A 19,914-nucleotide genomic window follows, 5' to 3' on the forward strand; every position below is an offset into this window, starting at 1 on the left:
GCCCACCCCTCTCAGCTTACAGCATGTAATTAGCAGATAATCGTGCCAAAATCGCAGACTCCAACAGGCTAATTTTATCGCATGTGCTGACATCGGTAAGCTTGTTGAAAGTAAGTTGTGGGTTGTTGGTTAAATGTGTTTCCTCACTTGTTTATGAGCTTGTGTTCCCGCGTTTGCTGTATAAAGGCGAGATCAAATGCAGGTCTTGTCATTTAGCAGCCACTGCTGGTTTGATTAGGTTAGATAACACAGGACAGTAAAACTGCATTTTATTAAGACGTGGTCACTGCTAATGGTATTTCCAATAACACTATCGTGTTTTGCTGTAGGATTGGTATGGAAGGTGTTTGAGCTTTGGTTCAACAATATATTCAAGCACGTGCTTTGAGGTGTACTTATTCAGCTAACATGTAATTATATATTTATAAATGTATATATAAAAAACTGTAGGTGCCTGCTGGAATTGAGCTGTAATTTCCCATGATCTAATCGGGAATTGAGCACGTATTTTTAAGCTATGTTTATACTTAGGAGTTTTGCTAATTTAGGGCCTTAGTAACTCCTGCAGTTTTCTTTAGCAAAGAAAAATATTATGTGTCTGATGGTTGGGCTGAACAGCCTTCAGGACCTGCATACCTCTCTTACTGATGTGATAAAATAAAGATACTTCTTAATCCAAAACACAGCCCAGAGTCATCCATCTGGGTACAGTAAATCTGAGACAGGTAGATACAATAAAAACTATCACTATTTCCTCCTCATAATAGGAAGATTAAGTCAGCCAAGGTTATGGGGTCAAAAATAGGCTCAGTAACAGAAATCTTTGGGAGAGATGACCTGAGGAATGTGAGAAATGAGCCCGACCTCCTGCTGCCTGATTTCTTGCCCACAGGCTTGGAAAATCTGACTTTGGGAGAGGTACGAGCCTGCAGCGGGCAAAGGTGGTCCGGGCTGTGCCAGAGGTTGGGAAGGGGAGCGTTCGAGTTCCCTTGGTTTACAGAACTGCCTTTCGTAGGGTGGGTTTCCCTGCTCGAGGGCGTTTTAAGCTATGCTGGACAGCTGAAGGTTTGGGAACAATCCTGTGGTGGCCAGCAGAAAGGTGAGGAGGACTTATGAGGTCTTTTCCATTTACAGGTGTCTCTGGTTTTGCATCAGGACTCTTAGTGAATAGTATCATCCACCAAAATGCTTCTCGGTTCCTGCCCGAGCCTCTTCCCTGCGACATTTTGCATCTGGCTTTATAGAAGCAGATGTCAGGTGTGGGAATCAGCCTCCCTCAGGTGAGCATTTAGTGTTTTATAGGAGACAATAGACCTTTGTAACCTGTTTTCATTTTCTGAACACTTACCGTGACAAAAAGCGTCTGTAGCTGAATTGGACAGACCTTGAGGATTTGCTGCAATATTTATCCAAGTCCGTATGGCTTTTGGCTGTAAGGTCTTGCATATAGTCTCACCTGTGAGTTTGGATCTTTGTGGTAGTACCTTGTGCTTTCGGGCTAAATAAGAAAAGCAATGGGGGAAATAATAGTTCAAGCTGAAGCAATAAAAACCCAAAGTGACCCTTTGCTGATAGGCCAGCAAATAAATATTTTTCTAGGAGATAAACTTGGTTCCTTTTTTCCCTGATCATAATGGAGGCTGCATGCATAGAGGAAATGTCCCTTGTGAAAGCAAGTGAAAATCACTGGGCTCCAGGCATGTTCAAGTACTCTGTTTGCCTGTCATATGGCAAATTAATTCAATGGCAGAATATCACACCATTGCCTCAAGCAGGCAAGTGCCATTCTGCAGAAAGCATAGTTCATCCTAATAGCTGGCTCGTGAACAGTGTATCAGAGTAGCAATGAAGTAACATCTTGCATGCAGGAGGTGTGGCAGTAGCTCCAGAAATGCAATTGCAAGTCTGGTTCCATCACAAGTCCTCATTTCCCACCCATCCATCTAAAGGGCACTCGGAAGCAGTCATTGACTGCTCCATCCGTTCAGATTCAGGCAGTCTGAATTTGAGAGTCTTGCCTAGGTCTCCTTCGACACCCATTTTTGTTGTCTGAAAGCTGTTTGTGGCTCTTCAGAGAGAGAAAAAGTCCTGTTGGTGGAAGCATCACCATATCTTCATTTGGGCAGGTACTGAGCAGGTATGGGACAGTTACCAAGGAGGGTGCCTGTCCCATAGCACTGGGGTGTGATGTCACCTGATACTTGTTTGAACATATAGATTATTTTTGCCAGCTGCTTGTCAAAAACTTGATTTGCTCCTTGGGAGAGGGAGGTGGGAGGAGGAAAACCCTCCCAACACTCTCATGGGATGTGTTGGGGTTAATTTCCAGAGCTGTTTGGGATGTGTTTGGGTTCATTTCCACTGCTGTCATGGTAGGGATGGTTGTTTCGGTTGCGATCCAGCTCCCAGAGGAACTGCAGTTTCATTTTGCCACGAGCCGGTCCTGTCGCAGCCACTTCATGCAGCCGGCTCGCTGCGAGGTGCTGAGTGCGAATGCCATGGTCCGGGCTCCGGGACGTGCTTAGGGGCAGAACCTGGTCAGCTCGCAGGTTGCAGCGAAGCCTTCGCTGCCGTCCTTTGAAGCTGAACTCTTCCAATAAAACATTTCACTGGAGAAAATGGTGAATTCTGATAAAAACAAGATTCTTGAGGGTTTTTCCAATCAGATCTATTTATTGCCCAGCTCTCTGAAGAATCGCTAATTATTAAAAATTAATTACATTCACCCTTTTGACTTGGCTTCCAAGTCAGATCTGAAGACAGACAGAAAAATTACTGTTGGTGGTTCAGATCCTGCCAAAAACCTCATGAGAACCAGCTACTGAGATTTCTGTGTTTAAGCACTGACAGATGGAAACGGTATCTGATGCTTTAGCGTTCTTTAATTGAGCACTCAAAGGCATGACAAGGTCCAATGGCTGGAAACTGAAGCCAGAAAAATTCAAATTGGAAATAAGGTACAAATTTTTAACAGTGAGAGTAATTAACCTCTGGAACAGTTTACCGGGGTATGTGATGGATTCTCCATGGTTTGATCTCTTCAAATCAAGAATGCGTGTCTTCCTCAGAAATACTCTGTAGCTCAAACAGAAGCTAAGGGACTCGATACAGAATTTTTTTTTTTAATTGCAACTGTGTGACCTGGACGATGCAGGAGGTCAGCCTATCATATCTGAAGAGATAAGAATCTGTGAATCTGAACCCAAACATGATCCCTTGATTCCAAGCCCTGCATTTAAACTTAATCCGGACCTAAACTCTGCCCCCGCCTTCATTCTGTCTGCTCGGAGAAATAGAAGGGATTTTCTAAGGCAGTAATTTGGAGACTTTAATGCAGTCTTTTCTTCTCAGCCCAGGAAGGTCTATGGGGATTTTGGCTGAGATGCTGAAGAGCTTGAACCTTCACTTTGGGCTGTACAGAATGGCTCTTTCTCAGCCCAGATCCCAGGTGGTTGTTAAAGTCCCAGTTTTATGTGGTTAGCTAGAGCTGGCCCCCCGGTCAGAGGTGTTGCTGAGCAGTTGCACCTTTGGGAGCCAGGTATCCTCTCCCCATTTCCTTGTGGTTCCAGGAACACCTTTCTCCCCTACTTGTAATTATGGGGATTTTGCTCATCTTTAGAGTTAAATTTATCTCTGTGCCATGCAGCTCTTATGCTCTCCGGAGTTAATTAGTGGCGCCACAAAAGCTGAATCATGAAGTGCATCATTAAGAATGGCGCACAGGTTAGAAAAAAGTAAGGCCAGCAATGTTTCAGGCACCTCCTTTTTGCTGAGGTTACACATGCTATTTCCCCAGTTTCACTTTTTAATGGCACGTTGTAACGACCGGTGTCTCAGCCACAGGGATTGGACGCTGTTGCCAAGAAAAACTGGCAAGACAGAAGGTGGAAGAGGTCCATTAATTGGCTCCAAGTACCAATTTCTCTAGAGGTGCTTTTCTTAACAGAGAGAAACTGTTCGGCACTGCAGGGGCAAAGCATACCTGCAGAGCAAATGGCTTTTCTGAGTCTGAAGACATCTACAGACCGTGGTAATAATGCAGCAGAAATATCAGAGCTTGATTTTAAGGGACACCTGAGAATGCAAAGGAATTGCTCTTTATTAAAAAGCCCAGACCAGAGTCTCTCTTGGTGCATATCGAATACAGATTCTTTCACAAGGATCCTTTGCTGGAGTGGGGAGGAGGGAGGCGGGAGGGGAAAAGGAGGAGACAGGGAGGGAATTTAACCCTTAAGAGCCTTTCCTTGACCACCTTGCTTTGCAAAGAAGTCATTGCTGCAGGAGCATCTTCTCACCCATGAGCGAGTTATTTGCTGTGTCTGTAGAGAGCAGCTGGCATGCTTTTGTGGAAGAGCTGTTTGTGTCTCTCCTGTTTCACTGTGTGAAAGCAGATCATCCTGTGCATCCTGGGCTGGAGGGAGAACATACAGGAAAGTCTTTGCATGACCCCTCTAGGCTGTCATACGAACCCGAGCAGCCTAATAACTGTTTTGTTGTGTATCATCTGGTTATTGCAGTGCTCAGGAGTACCCTTACCTTTGGGGAGGCATCCGACAGAAGATTAACATAGCATTTGGGTTTGCTTCACTAGGACCATGGGTCCTCATTATTTTTTTTTTTGATGGTACTGTTGTTGGACAAACCTTTAGGGTTTGGTTCAGCCAGTGTCTTTTGTGCTGTGAGCAAGGCAGAAGAGACCCCAGAGCAGCAACAGTGGGACAACCTGCCCCAGAAAGTTTTCTCCTGACCTCATGAGCTGGCTCAGACTCCACATGTGATGCTGGGAGACACTTACTGAATGTAGACATGCACTTAAGTGTTTTGTGTTGGACCTTTGGACGTTCTGGGTCTCTCCAGGACTGTCTACTGACTCCTGGCCTTTGTAACTGCCTTTATTCTCAAAGAGGTCTTTGCTGCTTCCCTGCCACCCAATATACTCTATATTGAGATCTCATTGTCATCATGTACTTTGGTATTTGGGTAGGGAAAACCTGGCAGACGTGGTGGTTGGGGAGGCTTTGGAGCATTCACATGCGGCCTGCTGTGAAGTGTTTGCTGCCTGGAACGATTGTTTTGGGAATGGCTCTGCCGGCTCTATATGCTGTTGTTCTGAAGCCTTGGACCAGCTCCATGGCACTTGTTCTTGGTCCTTTGTTTTTCTGGAGGTGGATTGGATGGACAAATATAGCACAGCACAATGCTGATGCATTATCCAGAACTTGTGCAGACATAGGTCAAAGGTTAGCTGGAAAGAGCTGGAGACGGCGATGGAGTTTTTTAGCTCTAGAAGATGCCTAGCAGTTTTTGGTTGGGAAAAACCCTACCCCAGGGTCCTGCTGCTAACAATACAGAGGCACCCAGTGCGTGCCATAGCCACCACAGTGGCCCGTCTGGAAGAGCAGCCTGCGATGGCTCGTTCCTCCGTCATTTCTGCCTCTGCTTGTGGCCCTGCTCTTGCCAGCCTGTTGCCTTCTCCATGCCACTACAGCCCAGGAGAGTGGGCAGCTGAGGAAACACATGGTCTTCAACCCCATTTGGGGCAACTTGCTACTCCTTTTGCCTTTTCAGATAATGCCTGTGTCACAGACAGGGATGACTCCAGCATGGAAGAGGATTGCTGGGGCTACCTGATCCAGCCGCAGCAGAACTGAGCGTGCCAGCAGAAGGTTTCACTTGTGTTGCCTGTTGCAGCATGTTTGCTGCTTACTGATCTGAATCTTTGACCTTCTGCACACAAAAGAGAAAACCTTCATTTCCTCTTTTGTCCCCAGTATCTTTATTTCTCTTCAATCTGTGCGTGACATCCCTTACCAATTTTGTGGAATGCCTTGCTGCTGACTTATATTCATTGCCATTAATGTTTCTTGTCTTCCATGGGAATAATTTCCCATTTATTTATTACTTTATGATTTGGCTTTCGCTTGCCCTCCAAGCCAGAGCAGCTTTTAGCCAGCACAGCCTTCTTTCTTTTCCGTGGGATTGTGGTTCCTCTGCGTAGGCAGTAAAATGGTCTTGAACAGTTCCCAATTATCATTCACAGATTCCTGCTCAAATTCTTTCTCCCAATTGTTTTGCTTTGTAATTATTTTCAGCTTTGTTAAGCTGGCATTTTAAATCATCAAGTAGATACATTACTCGTTTGGACTTTATTCTATTTGCACATAACAAATGTAATCAAATCAGTCTCTTGTACCTAAGCTGCTACTATATTTTTACATTCTGTCATCAGTTCCCCTTGATCTGTAAAAATGAGGCCTAATATAGAATTTCTTCTATGTGAGATGCGATTGTTTTTGTGTCTGGATATTTTCAAGTATAATTTTAGGAATTCCAAGCACATTTTTAGTATTTGCAGCACAAGGCTCCAACATATGGCTTTCAAAATGAAATCCCCATAGAAATGCAGCTCTATTTCTTGAGTGATATAATTATGTTTACAATAGATCAGTGCTACATGAAAATGATAGTGTTGTTAGTAATATTGTACAGAATTTTGAAGAGTTCAGTAAATAGTTCTGTTTCTTACGGGGAAAAGGGAGATTATATGATCATGTCCTTTAACAATAAGACACCTTTTATATTGAAAGAATATTGTATAGCAGCTCTTAATTAGACATAATAAATACGAGCAAGTTACAGCTATGTAGAAGTAGTTTAGTTTTGTGCCATTATTTTTTAAGGGATAAACAAAGTGGCTCACATAACTATGGATTTTTCTGCCTGACATTAATCCTAGACGAAATAATGGAATTGCTGATAGGGCATATAATTAGTAAAGAATTAAAGGGATTAATGTAAGTAGTGTCAATCAACATGGGCTTATAGAATATAGTTCTTGTCTAATTAGCTTTTTTTTTTTTTTCAGGAAGATTACAAGTTGTGTTGATAACTGTAATAGTACTGATGTGATAAACTTCTGGAGAGGCCTGAGGATCCTGGTCCAATCTCATGGCTGACCCTGCTTTGAGGAGCAGGTTGGACAAGGTGACCTCTGAGGCCCCTTCCAACCTGAATCACCCTGCGGTCCTGTGAAAGTATTGCCTTGGCTGTGAATAACTTCTTACACAAGACTGGAATGATAGAAAACCAATTAGGCACCTCTGAAATGGATAAGAAACTGCTACAGTCTCCAGTTTTAAATGGGAATTCGTCAGTGAGTAGATATGGAGTCCCGGAGTTATCATGGATCTATCTTTGAGATGAGCACAAAATCTGAAGAAGAGATAACTGAAATAAAAGACAGATCACCAGTGCAGAATGATTTGGATCCCATTAGTAACCTGGATGAAAGCAAGCAATGTGTTTTAATAGGAGCCATGTAGAGCTGGGCTGTATCCTGGGAGCTGGTGACTCTGAAAAAGATGAGTAAAACTCTGGGAACCATCAGCCAAGTGGCAAAGAAGGTAAATGTTGTCTTTGGGTGTATAAAAAGAGGACTATTTGAGACAAGGAGGAAGGTGCTCCTCCTGCACTTTCCAGTTGTGACTTTGGTAGTTTGAGGAAGATGTTGATAAATTGGAGCGAATTGAGAAAAAGGTTTGAAGAATTGTTAAATGACTGGAAAACACATCTACCCAGCGGAGACTGAAGGAGACAGTTTGCATCATCTAACAGAGAGGAAGGTGATGGGGAGACTTTGAACACCCTGGTGGAGAGAAACATAAACACAACAGAAAGGCTGACTTCAGTCCAGCAAACGAACATGCACTGAAAAGCAGTAGAGAGATACTGAAGGTAGGTAAACTCAGACTAGACATAAACCACATTTTCAGCAGTGAGAGCAATTAACCACTCACAACAGCGCACCAAGAAACATGAAGCTTTCTGTTTCATTGGACATTTTGACATGTTTTTCTTTTCCTAGAATATCTGCTCTAGTTTTAGAAGGAATCAGTTCTGGGAAGTCTTGTGGCTTGCGTTATCCAGGGGGTCAGAAGTGAAAATCACAGTGGTCTCGTCTGGTTTTGTCATCGATTAATCCAACAACCCCTGACACTATGCACGCTAGCAGCTGAGCTGCCTGTGTGTCGCAGTGTAACACAAGAGGTGGTTTAATAAAAACAGGCTGATCTAGAAGTGAATTAGGCATTTTATTTGTTTCTTACCAGCTTAGATGAGAATTTCCAGAAGAACTAATGAACCGGGGACTGAATTTTCTGAAAACCTTGTTATCTATTAAAGAATTCCAGATACAGATTAATTCATTGTGCTGGTTTTGGCTGGGGTAAGGTTAATTTTCTTCACAGCAGCTGGTATGGGGCTATGTTTTGGATCTGTGCTGGAAGCAGTGTTGATAACACAGGGATGGTTTCATTCCTGCTGAGCAGTGCTGACACTGAGTCAAGGCCTTTTCTGCCTCTTACCTGCCCCCCCCACCCCCCCCCCCACCTCCACCAGCAAGGAGGCTGGGGGGCACAAGGAGCTGGGAGGGGACATGGCTGGGACAGCTGACCCCAGCTGACCCCAGGGCTGTCCCACACCATATGACGTCACGCTCAGCATGTAAAACTGGGGGGGGACATTGGGAGCGATGGCGTTTGTCTTCCCAAGTCACCGTTACACGTGACAGAGCCCTGCTATCCTGGGGATGGCTGAGCACCTGCCTGCTGATGGGAAGGAGGGAATGAATTCCTTGTTTTGCTTTGCTTGTGCGCGCAGCTTTTGCTGTCCCTATTAAACTGTTGCTATCTCAACCTACGAGTTTTCTCACTTTTACTCTTCTGATTCTCTCCCCCATCCCACCGGGGGAGTGAGTGAGCGGCTGGGTGGGGCTTAGTTGTCGGCTGGGGTTAAACCATGACGTTCACTTAGCTTCATATTGATTCTTTCACCTGCTCAGAGACAAGAAGCGCATCCACGCAGAAAAGCGGCTCAACAGGCTCCTTGCATCACTGCATCTCCTGGGAGCCCCTTTTAGGGGACATCTCTGGGCCATTTGTGCAGCCACTTAACTCGGTTTAGAAACGTACACAGGTAAATCAACACAAATCCCACTAGTGTGGACATTTTAAAATCAAGTTACATGTCTTGAATCAGTTCAGGCTTTATTCTTCTGTAATCTAGCCTGTTGCTGCAGTGTGCTGGGAGCAGCAGGGGCTCCCACCGCACACCCACCCGGGCAGTTAACGTCAGCTTGTGCAGTGCAGATTTGTCCCCTGTCAACCCACCCTGTCACTGGGAGGTACTGATGCTTTTCACTGACTAAGGAGACACCTGAGACTAGATGCAATGTTCAGAAGGTAAAGTCAGGAGGGAGGAACCCCTCCTGAGACATGTGCCTGCAGGTTGCTGAGCCAGCATGTCCCACTGGTAAGCTGATGTCCTAATGGACTGGCACTCCTTTTCCCTTTTCACCCCATGTGGCTGTTAATTCCTGGTGTGATTTGGCTCTGAAAGTCCCAGCACGTTTTTAGACTCCTGAATATTTTTCAAGAATTCACTTAGACACTGGGAAACAGTGGGGAAAAAGAACAGGAGCATGTGAATGAATGTAATTAAGGGGTCATGGTTATTCCCAGATCCTTCTCTTAAATATAATTAGTTCATTACAATACATCCATGTTACAGAACTTCTATAAACAAGCGTTAACATCTGTCTACTCAGACTCTTTAAAGTCTAGGTCTTGGAGAGAAAAAAAGATTTGGGATGGAGAAAAATTGCAATTAGAGTTAAATGGAAAAATGGGGAGCTAATGTGTAGTGAGCAAAACTCCTTTTAGTGGAAAATGTTTTTTATGTTAACTTTTGTAAGAAAACAGTTTTCCATACTTGTCAGGCTTGACAGTTAAAGTTAATGGTGTTAAAAAACAGAGTACTGAAAAATGTTCCCTTCAGTGTAAAAGATTTATTCAATGAGAGTTTGCTTGAAAAGTTATTTTGGCTAACGGTGCTGGCTTTTGCCTAATGCTTGGAACAAAGATCCTTGCTGTGTTACCAGGATGGGGACAGCCCCAAATTCATGATTTCCCAATTAAGATGACATGACCTATTTTCTTGTATTGTTGACCTATTGTTGACCCCTTTTTAAAAAGAATGCCACCCTTCAAATGTCCTTTTTTTCCCCCCCCGTCTTCTGGAAAAACACGTAAAGCAAGCGCTGATCTCACTTCTGCCTGGAGTAAAGCTTGATATGTGCTGGGATGCTCAGAGACAGAATTTGCGAGTTAATCTGCATAGAAAGCTGAGTGAAAAGTGTGTTGAACTGTTCCTACCTATTACATGCTATTTAGCAAGGTAGTTATGGACTGAAATTTCTCGTGTCATATTTGTATGGACAAAAAAGTCTGCCTGAGAGCGGAGCTGGCTCTCCCTTTGCTATGGTGGAGGCAGTGGTTTGTAAAGGACTTGAGTTACAGCAGGGGCATGGCTGGGTGCTCTTTGCTGGCTGACCTGGCTGCCTGGTAACGTTGAGGAGGGAAGGGATTTTCACCGCTGCCCGCCTAACCTACAGACACAAAGCTGTTTGAACTGAGAACCAATTTGCTCCTTACTCAACTCAGAACTTCTAAAAAATTGACCTTTTTTTTTCTTTTTTTTTTTTTTTTTTTTTAAAGCCTGACAAGTGGGTAGAAGTTGAGGGCAGTTTCCCTCTTAACATCAGGGGGGTTTGTCTCTTGAAGCATTCACTGGATTTTCATCTCCTTATGACAGTGATAGAACAGATATCACTTCACACTCTGGTTCCCTGTAATTAGGCAGGGGGGGCATATGTGTGTTTTTTGTTCTGGCTGTGGACCATGTTCTAAAGTAAAGGTTCATGAATGGTCTCTTGAAATTTGTCTGCCCATTACACCCTTTTTCACCCTCCTGATTTAGTGCTGCTTTTTATAATCTGGACCTCTCAAAATCTCTGAATTCTACCTATCGAAAATCCTTGTAAATACAGAGTTAGTGTAGATTGGCAGAGCTCCACTGACCTCCACGAAAAGCTGGTTGGCACCATTTGAGAATCTAACCTGGTGCTTAGAATAAATCCATCAAGACTTACGCCAGAGAGGCAGAGATTAAAGTCAATAGTGTTAAAACTCTGGTTTGGAGCCCACCCATGTCAGAAATTATATTTTCCTGAGCTACCATTGAGCAAAAACTTCATTGCATGTCTTTTTCAGAAGAAAGCCAAAAACCTCCTGAGGCCTTCCATGGTCCCTAAGCACACGTAGATACAGGTGCTGTATTTAATACACAGTTTTGGAATTGCTGCTCCCTCTAGCCCTCCCATTTGTCTTATCCTGTTTGGATCCTGGACAGTCCAGGAACTGAGAATCTTGTTCTAGTTACTGGTTGACTGGTGGCCAAGTGTCCCAGAGGCACCTTCTTTCTGCAGGATGGTCCTTGCTGCCCCACATGCAGGTAGAGGATGCTGGCAGACCCTGGATGCCCTCTTATCCAAGTCCTTTGCTCTTTTCCCACCTATACTCTGGCTCTTGCTGTGTCCTCCAGCTGCCAGGGTGATAGCACAGACGTGGTTACAGATTGCTCTTCAGGAAAGGGTGCAAACAGAAAACGGATCATGGAGGCCTCCCTGTAATTGCAAAAAATCTTGCAAAGAATTTTGCAAAAAATGCAAAATCTGTGAATGCAACATGTGCTTGGTTTAAGTGTTTCCCAATGATGTTTTTAATCCTTTGGTAAATCAAACTCTGAATGATAACCCTGTGGCCCCAGTGATGTGGGGGCTGAGGAGAAGTGATATCTGGAAGCTTTTGGAAGTGTAGAGTTTTGGCATGGGCGTTTGCCTCTGTAGTGAAAGGTTTGTAAAGCTGAATTAGAGCCTCCCACCCTCCTCCAGCTACACCTCTTTGGAGACACGGTAATGATGTTGCTTCAATGGATTCTGGGATCAGCACCAGTGCAGCAGCAGATTAGACTTAGGGAAGAATGTTGATTATGTCCCTCTTCCTCACATCTGTCCAAGAGAGGCTTTGTTAATATTACAACTGAGTCAGATTTCCCTGACCTGAGAGATGGATGTGTTTTTCCTGGAGAAGGTTCCACATTCCTCACATTGTGAGTTCTGAGGAGCCACATTTACCCGTGCGAGGGGCTGGGGACAGCAAGGAGGTGGCAAGATCCACATGAATAAAGTCATTAAATTGCTACTTTGGCAGGTACTTCTGGAAGAGAGGTGGAAGATTATCAGGTGGACAGAGGATTTGAACAAAAATGTTCACAACATGGTTCCCAGAATGGTTCCTAAATCCAGCTTTAGGTCCTGTATTAAAAGAAGCCTGATTTCTACTGTCACTGAAAAACTGCGTCTTTGAATTGCAAGTGCTTCTGGTGCAGAGTGCCTGAATGCCCAGAGATGGAGTCAGAGCCTAACTTTGTGCTCCTATAATTCAAAACCAGACACCAGATGATCATTTTCTGCAAACTACTTTGCTCGTGGATGTTTTCACTGTGATGGAGGCTTCCTAGCAAGATTGATTTCAAGTTACCCTCCTACTTCTTCTCTCTGCCAGTAGCCCTTAGGACAAATAAAACTACCCCCAAAATTAACTAACCTCCTTGCCCATACAGAGCTTTCCGTTTAGTTCAGTTTATGAGTGTGGATTTTGACTGATTATTATTGTGCCTGACTGGGTACAGAGCCATCTGCCGTGTGTTAGGTTTCCATGTGCTGCCTCTTCGGCCGGCCTTCAGATGGCCATTCTGGCAGAGGAAGGCCAGGTTCTCAGTTACATGGTAGGAACAAATGGATTTTTAAATGGAAGGAAATTATATTGTTATCTATTTGGAAGCAACACTGCAGTGCCCTGTGTGGAAAGCAAAAAGGTGCCCAGTGTGTTCATCTTTATTTTTATTATAACCCATCATCTTCTGTTGAAAGTAGGGGTAGCCTTCGAAAGGGTCCAAACTGCAGGGAATTTAGCTTTTTTCCGCAGAAATATGTTTGCTTTTAATGACATTTTCATCTATAAAAGCTAAAAATAACATGCCTCATTAAGTTCAAAGCACTCTGGGACACAGTTTGCACTTTCTGGCTGAAAAGTTGAAATTTCCCCTGGAGAGGATCACATTTTCTGTTGGGTTTGGTGTTTTGTCTGCCTGCCTGCCGCAGTTTTGCGTGGCTGTGGAAAACGCAGGGGAGCTGTGAAGCACCGTTCACAAGCCTGGGGCCTTGGAGGAGCTGAAGTCTCATTCCCGAATGGAGAAGAGTTGTTGCCGTCTCCAGGAGGACAGCGAAAGATGCCGATGCAGCTGATACGAGTGTTGAAGCCAATCATGCCAGTCTGTACCTGGGCTTTTCAAACCTTTGGTTTCATGAGAAGATGTTTCTACGTGCAGTCTAGCAGACATTGTATAGCAAAAGTCACCGAGAAACCCCCCTCCTATTGTTTTGATTTGGGAAGGGAGGGAATGGCTAAAAATACAACCGTACCAAACATCTGTGGCACTTCGCTGTACAATGCTGCCATTTGGTCCTCAGCACAGGCAAGAAGTGTCATTTCCTCTATATATGATCTCATCTAGATTGCTCCTAGAGTTGTATCTGAATAGGAAAAGAGATACGGTGCAGCCCAGCATGTTACGGCTTAGTAAATGGTGGTGCTTAATAAATGGTGTCAGATGTGCATGGTACAAAGAAGTCAGGATGCAAGTGCGAGGCTGGCCTGGACGCGGCCCAGGAGCGGCGTGGAGGACAGGACGCTCGAGCGCTGGGCGGGAGGCTGAGCGGAAACCTGGAGACTTGGAGAAAAGATGATTAATGGAGCCTATGTGGTTCCTGCTGAGAACAGTCAAGGCTGAGCTGACGGCCTGCAGAAAGGGCTTGCGTTGCAGAGTGTGAGGCTGGTGGGGGCTCCGGGAAGCATGGAGGTGGGAGGAGGCGAGTTTTTGTGTTCACAAAGGATGACGAGGTCAATAGCAAGGAAAGCACTGAACCACACCGACCTGCTGCCACCTCCTGTCTCAGGAAAGGCTGAAAGCTTAGAAAAAGCAGTGGCATCTGAGAATGGGGAAGCTTGAGCAATGTTGGTAATAAACTCTGCTGTGGCATCACTTGTGTCATGTTTCCAAGCAGGAGGAGAGACCCGTTGCACTTCATGCTGTACATGCAGGTAGCGAGAGACATCATCTGAATGTCCTGAAATGCTCACAGGCTAAATAAACGTGACATCCTTAAATCCTCCAGAAGTGTTTTGGAATGGCTGCAGCCAGGCCAGCATGTGTTACGCTTCAGATCCAAGCTTAGCTGGTACCAGGCAGCTCTGGGCTGGGAGCTGATGCATTTTGTGCTGAGGCGTAACTGTGGCACTGTGCTCAGGTGAGCGTGCCTGGGGTAGCGCCGATAAACATCTCTCAGGTAATCTTCAGTTTAAATCCCCACCTTAGTTTCTACCTGAAGCTTTGTTGCATACACCTGGGCTCAGGCTGAACCAGATCAGATTCTCATTTACTGAAATGCATTTGAGTTGCCTCCATTTTCTAGTCTCTTACGGATTGTTTTAGGACGGTCTCAGATGCTGTTGAGTGCAGGTTACCTGTCTTCTGGAGAGCAGTAAAAGGAGCTGTGGTATTATACATAGGTGATATCTTAGCCCTTCCACTCTTATTGGAACAACTGGATGTGTTTTTAGAATGCTAAGATGTATTTTAAGCAATTTACAGTCAAATAATAATCGTAGTGGGGTGATTTTGCTATTGATGCACTCTCCAGTATTTTTTCCATTTTCAGTGTGAGTTCCTGCCCCGATGAGAAGGAGAGGCTTTCTCAGTGCTGCTCCAGAGCAGTGAGGTTTTTTACATGCTGATCTGTTTTAGGCTGCACATGGTGACTAGACAGAGAAAAATATAAAAATAAGCAGCAGGAGTGATTTGTGAGGGGCATCTGCCACGTAACAGTTAGTTGCTGATAGCACTGCATGGCATCTTTGCCTGCATAATTAGGCACTTGTTTGCCTGGGGAGCTCCGTGGCCCTTTCCCAATTTTCTGAAAGATTGTGTATGGGTTTAGAGTGTTTTTGCAGCTGATCCATCTGAAATCCCATCAGGTTAAAGGAAAAGAAAAGCCATGTTTGTTGGATTATGGTTTCCAGATCCTCCAACTTCTGGAGCAGGCAGGGAGGGGAATGGAGAGGGAATCACGACTTGAGCGATTCATCTTCTTGTAGCTCGGACAACCCTCGTCACAGGCTGACAGTGATTTATGAACAAAGCTTTAATATTTTTCTACTTTGTCTTGTGCAGGAGCAAAGTTAGATCTGCCCCCATGTAAACTGGTGTCGTTCCATGGGAGCTGATGGTCTATCAGCCTTTCTGAGGGCAACACGTTGCCTCCTGTCATCATTGGGAGGCAGGAGTGATGATGCTGGTCCTCTGTCCTTCCTGCAGCGGGGATGTGTATTTTGAGATATGTGGCAAGATCCAGAGCTGTTCTCACCCCTACCTGCCTGTGAGCAAGAGACCGAGCCGAAGTCAGTGAGGTTCCTCTTGTGAGTTCATAGTTCAGCTGGGGAGAAAAACACGGTGAGCCATACAAAGCCATGGCTGTTCCTGGTGACATGGGGTCCTTCCCAGCCCACGCCACCCAGCGTCGAATGACTTCCACAGCCTTTTGCCAGGTGGCAGGAATTGAGGAAGGAAACCCCCCTTTCTGACCGCTTCCTTCCCATCTGCACAGGCACTTTTGCCACCGCTCAACTCTGTAAATCAAAACATTTGCTGTACGTTTGGCCCATAGTTCATGTTATCTTCAGCCAGGCGCAAGGCCCTAGAAGCTTGGGGGGTGGTGTTGGTACCCATCATCAGCATAGAGAGGAGCTGCCAGAGCCCCCAGAAACACCATGTGGACGTTGGGCAACCAGCTTTGTGCTGCCAGGGAAAGGGTTGGTTAGGTAAGTCAGGCCTCCTTTACATGTAATTTGCATGCATGCAGTCATTTGAGAGATTTTTTTAAAAGGGAAAAGACGCAAATCTCCTTTTTCACCCTGTTCAGAGTGAACTTTGCTCAGTTCTTCAGTTTGAAAGTAGGTGGACAAGAACATGTTCATGGTGCTGAGGGTTGAAGACTAGATGTGAGGCTGAAGACTAGAGCTGGGTCTTAATTCTTCATCCACCTCTAAATTCAGGTACTATTAGAGCTTTTCCCCGTTCAGACCATCACAGGTGCTGGTGGGACAGTGTCTGGTCTAATTTCACCTTTCTCAGCCATTTAGAAATTCAAGATTGCTGAAGTTTCCTGCTAAAATACAAACAGCCTCTTTACCTCTAATCCCCTTTGTTCCCTCAAGCTGCCCTCGTCTCCATCTTTCATCCAAAACCAGACAGAGGCTTCCACAAGGTTTTAAGCAGCCTTGTGAACATTTCCCCAGATGATTTTCATTTCCGCTTGCCTCTGCCCTTCTCTAATCCAACTAGGAGCTGAGGTTTCAAAATACCTTGAGGAAAGGCTATTCTTGTGGTTTTTCTACATGCTTCAGAGAAAGATGTACAGAATAGTTCTTGAGGGCCCGGCTTTGGGGGATTTTCAGTCTTGTTTTCCAGATCTTGCAGCTTTAGACAAGTTACCAAAATGTAGATGCTGAACTGAATTAGTGACCTTCTTGAAGATTACCTGTCACTAATAATATATTTGAGCATCAAACTTCGGACTTTTGGGTTTTTTTGTGGGTCAACCCCCCCCCCCCCCCCCCCCCCCCCGTCTCAGCTCTGGTGCAGGACAATGTCCTGTTGAAGCCAGAGGACAGATGTCATTCAGAGGTGAAGTTAAGTCAGTCCTGGGCACATTCAAAAGTCCTAACCACAGCTAAGCCTGTTGTAACTTTCTTGCCAAAATTTTTCTTTGATTTAAAAAACAAAATGGAAAAAGGAAAAAGAAAAAAAAAAAGTATTTTAATGAAATACGAATTTCTGTGGAATGTATCTGCCGTTTTCTAAAAGCATCCACGCTTTATCAGTAACTCAAAGCCAGAATGTCATGGCTGAACAAAACTATTTACGTTTGAAAGCTTTTCAGTTGAAAATGTGTATGTTTTGGAATTGAAAATCCTTTTTTATGGCTTTCATTTTTATGGGAACACTGGAAAATTTCTGCTTTGGGGAAGGGCTATTCTGACTAGTAAGCTTTTTATTCTCAGAAGCCAAGTACTGTTTTCTCAAACAGACATTTCTACGTTTTTTTTCTCATATCTTTTTCTTCCCTTTTGCTGCTCAGACCATTTCCCTTGACTTGCTTAACTCTATTTGAAAACCAGTATGAGAAATGGGGCTTTGTGTTACAGGCTCTGTCTCCTGTCTTGCTGTTTTGGGCCAGCTAAACAACCCTTCTGGATAACGCTCTGGACTGATTGCAGCCACAAAAAGGCAAGTTTCGCAGTGGAAGCTATTTAAAAGGTTATTTTCAGGCCTGAGATATATACCAGCACTTTATCCACCTGAGCCTAGCCTCAGCTGAATTGACAAGGTGCTATGGGCAGGGCAAGCCCGGATGATTTTAATCTAAATGGGCATGACAAGATGAGAGGCCAAATGCTGAGTGGATTTAATCATCGGACAAGTGCAATGATTAACCTTAAATATTTTGTATTCAGTCCCAGCGTGGAATTTCTGCATAGAAATAAGGCCATGGGCATTTATTTGCCGGCGGCCGTGGCCATGATGTGTGCAGCCAGTTAGGAAGTTCTGGTTATGTGTAAAGCTGTAAGCAGTGACAGATGATGAGTTGTTAAATAACTGCAGAACTTGTCAGGCGCGGGAAGGTGCTTCCAGCCTGAAGTGTGGCTTTCCCTTCCCTGGAGAGCCGCAGTGGGCTGGGGACGTGTGCTGCTCTCCAGAAATTGTGTGATTTGTGCTGCAAAGTGCTGCTGCATTCGCTCTCTGCAGGCTGGGGGTCTTCCCCTGCTGCTCTCAGCTCCTTTCCCTTTAGAGCTGCTGCTTATGGGGTCTTTTTTTGGCAGAAACTCAGGCTAGCCTCGTGTGCACCGAAAGAAAGGCTGAAGGGGAGATGGCAGAACCAGACTGCACACCCGTGTGGGGGATTTGCAACCTGGATCTGGCCTGTTGTATTTCTCGCACACGAGTTTAGCTTCCAACACAGATCCACATCCAAGCAGGGAGTGAAACTAGATTTCCAGGTGACTTCAGTAGCCTCACACAATCTCATCTCCCAGCCTGACCTGGACAAAGCAGCAGGTTTCTGGTTGCACTGGAAGGTGGGTCTGGATCAGACCCATCCTCCTCTGAATGGCGTTGCAGTGTGAGCACCTGGAGGGCAGGGAGATGCTCTCCCTCCTGGCTCTCCTGCATTTCATCCCCTGTTGCCTGTCCATGGAGAGCCAGCTTTATTTGCAGGAGGGCTCGGTTTAATTAGACTGGTCTGCATGGAAAAGGGCTTGGTCTGAGGGACTTGCCATGGGGTTTGGTGCGTGGTGGTTCCTGGCTTGGTTCTCTTTACCATCATATTCCAGTTGTGTGCACTATATCTGATGCGAGTGTGAAGATGTGGCCTCAAATTTCTACCAAACATGCTATCTTTATATCTTTGACAAAACAGAACAGATCTTGCTCACCTTGCATACCAAGGTAATTGAGCAGGGATTCTAGCAAAGGAGGTGAGCTTGTGGGAGCTGGCTGCTGATGAGCGGAGAACAGGCTCCGAGGCTGTGTTAAACTTTTAGGGTCACGTAGGCAGGACTTGGCACCAAATGTGGCAGGAAAAATAGTATGGGATTAATTGATGAGGTGGCATGGCTATTTCCTTACCTTTGAAAGCCTGATGTTTTGAGCTTAACAGCAGCATTCTAATATGCATTTTATGTGAAAGAAATACATCATTTGTTTATGCACCTCACAGCTTAAAGTTCAGTATGGGAAAGGTATTTCTTATCTCCACCTCTGGATGTTTAACTGTTTAATAATAATAGTTAGCATTAAAAGTGCATAGCATTTTATCTTTAATAGTAAGGCATTTACCTTTAGCCTGCAATACATTGCTAAATTTGCACATTACATACCTGAGTGCAACACTGATGATGTTAGAAAATGCTAGCCTGGCTTGGACCAAATTATACACTTCTCCACAAGCCTTCAGCTAGTTTTCTCTGTATCGGAGGTGGCAAACAGTAATATAAATACAGGAGGAAGAGAAGAAAGAACAGACAGAAGACGTTGGAAGCAACACACAGTGTGCAAGTATGTGTGAAATACTGTATATTCAAGCTATAGAGTCCTTCCAGAGCCTGTCCTTTGAGCGCCCAGCAAACACCTATCAAACAATGCTGGTGCTCAGTGTTCAGCAGACAATGCGGGGAAAGCTTGACAAACGTGATTTGTTAGAGCAGAAACTGCAGAGAATCTGGGCCATGAAAAATATAAGCCTAATACCGATTATTTATGGTGTGCTGGGATTTCCTGATGGAGTATTTCAGGAGCGCTGTGTGAGCTGGCTTGGTTAAAGACCTTCCTGAAGTGGTGTTGATGAGCTCCGCTAAATCTTGAGAAGGATGAAAAAACCTGAAAGCACTGATGCTGCCTCTGAAGTCGGACTTGTGTCCACTGGATTTGAGATGGTATTCCAGTCCGGAGCTGGGAAAAGAAAGGCTAGCAGTGCAAGGCAGGCTCTGCCCATCAAGCCCCAAGGCTTGCAGTGGGACAGTGGGGTAGAAACGGGTTTATTTAAACGATAAAACGTATTATCTAAATCCTACAAAATGGTTAAATATCCTCCCAAATCTGTGGTGTCCATATTGACTGTGGAGGTCTGGCTGCAGCCATCCTGTATTGATTTAATCAAATGCCTCTTGTTCATGGCTGGACTCGAACCCCCACCACCTTTAAGGCAAAAAGTGGTGGGATGTGCTGGATTCTTCCTGCTTGATACTATCAGGCAGCCTTTTCACCATCCCCCTGAGAAGCAGCAGTCGCTGCCTCCGCGTGACAGGAGAAAAGTATGTTTTAAAGAGCAATATTAATAAT

At 44.8% G+C, this 19,914-nt stretch overlaps 1 long non-coding RNA gene across 1 annotated transcript in view; it reads left to right on the forward strand.

Annotated features, from left to right (window-relative positions):
- LOC148056470 (uncharacterized) overlaps positions 1 to 7,635 on the forward strand; it is a 98,069-nt gene extending 90,434 nt beyond the window's left edge. The window contains exons 4-5 of the long non-coding RNA XR_015703321.1: positions 1,135 to 1,280; positions 6,866 to 7,635. This is a non-coding gene — a long non-coding RNA (uncharacterized LOC148056470). The remainder of the gene's footprint in view (positions 1 to 1,134; positions 1,281 to 6,865) is intronic.
- The last annotated feature ends 12,279 nt before the right edge of the window (positions 7,636 to 19,914 follow it).

This window comes from Nipponia nippon, unplaced genomic scaffold, assembly GCF_047370975.1.
Source record: "Nipponia nippon isolate SJK-2023a ecotype South Korea unplaced genomic scaffold, ASM4737097v1 scaffold_14, whole genome shotgun sequence".
Taxonomy (NCBI): Eukaryota; Metazoa; Chordata; class Aves; order Pelecaniformes; family Threskiornithidae; genus Nipponia; species Nipponia nippon.